The sequence below is a fragment of the Orcinus orca genome, chromosome 8 (genome assembly GCF_937001465.1).
Source record: "Orcinus orca chromosome 8, mOrcOrc1.1, whole genome shotgun sequence".
NCBI classification, from domain to species: Eukaryota; Metazoa; Chordata; class Mammalia; order Artiodactyla; family Delphinidae; genus Orcinus; species Orcinus orca.
The window spans coordinates 94,604,065-94,605,146 of record NC_064566.1 but is presented as its reverse complement, the minus strand read 5'-3'; positions in this window follow the sequence as shown (position 1 = coordinate 94,605,146).

Here is a 1,082-nt window from a genome sequence, read left to right as displayed (position 1 = left end):
CCCTGCGGCTCCTCTCGGGCTTGGACAGTTACAGCCTCTCTCAGGAACCGGCCCCCTCTCCCCCACCCCCAATCCTGTCGATCCCCCTCCTGGCTCAGGCTGGGCAGCCTCATGGCCGGCAGCATGGCTTCCTGGCTACCAACCGAGTGGCCAGCCCTTGCCGTGTCCGTGGTTTCTGCCAGTGCCTGGCCTCGGGCCTCGCAGCGACTGCCGGCTTACAGAGCGCTCGCTCTGAGCGCTGGGCTCAGCTCCCGGGGGTCAGGGTTCTCACCGCCGTTTCACATGGAAGGAAACTGAGGCTCAAGTGTTCCCTTCAGTGCTGTGCTCAAGGTCACATCACAGGTGCAGGTGCGGAGCTAGGATTTAAATCTGTTCATTAAGTTTGTCGTCTCGAATTTGGACCTGAGGAGTGGACTGGGGAGGGGGCGGTACTGTGAGCCGGCAGGAGCAGGACGAGGGGCCCTGATGAGGGGGATCTGGGCAGCAAATCTGTGGTTCTAGCGAGCCCCCGCCCTCAGCAGCCCCCCTGGCTCTTGCTGAAAATGACAAGTCCGGCCAGAACCGGCTCGCGCTCCCACGACACAGCCATTCATGCTTTAGGTGCGCATCCCACTTCATTGTCAAGACTTCCAATGAACGTGGGTTGCTGTGTCTGGTGCTGGGTTGTTTTCTCGTATTTTTCCGTCCCCCCTCCCCCCCTCCCCGAGTTTACTATTTCGGAGAGACACTTAGCTCTGTCATCGTGTTTGTCTCGCTCCCTCCCCACCCTCAGCAGAGGAAAACCAAAAAGCCACAGCTGGCGGCGAATGCGCGCCGGCGCTGGCCCGCGCCCTCGACGGCGGTCTCCTGTTGCTTCTCGGAGCGGCCCGCCCGCCCTTTGAAAAAGAATCTCTCCCGCACCCGGGAGCAGCGGCGGCGCGCTCCGAGGAGCCGGCGGCGCGCGGCGAGCAGGAGAGGGTCTGCGCGCGGACGCCAGCCGGAGGTCGGCGGACGGTGACAACGCGGTCGCCGGAGCCCAGCCCCGGCTGAGCTCCCGCCCACCACTCCCCACCCCTGCAGGACGCGCCTCTCCAACAAGCCCC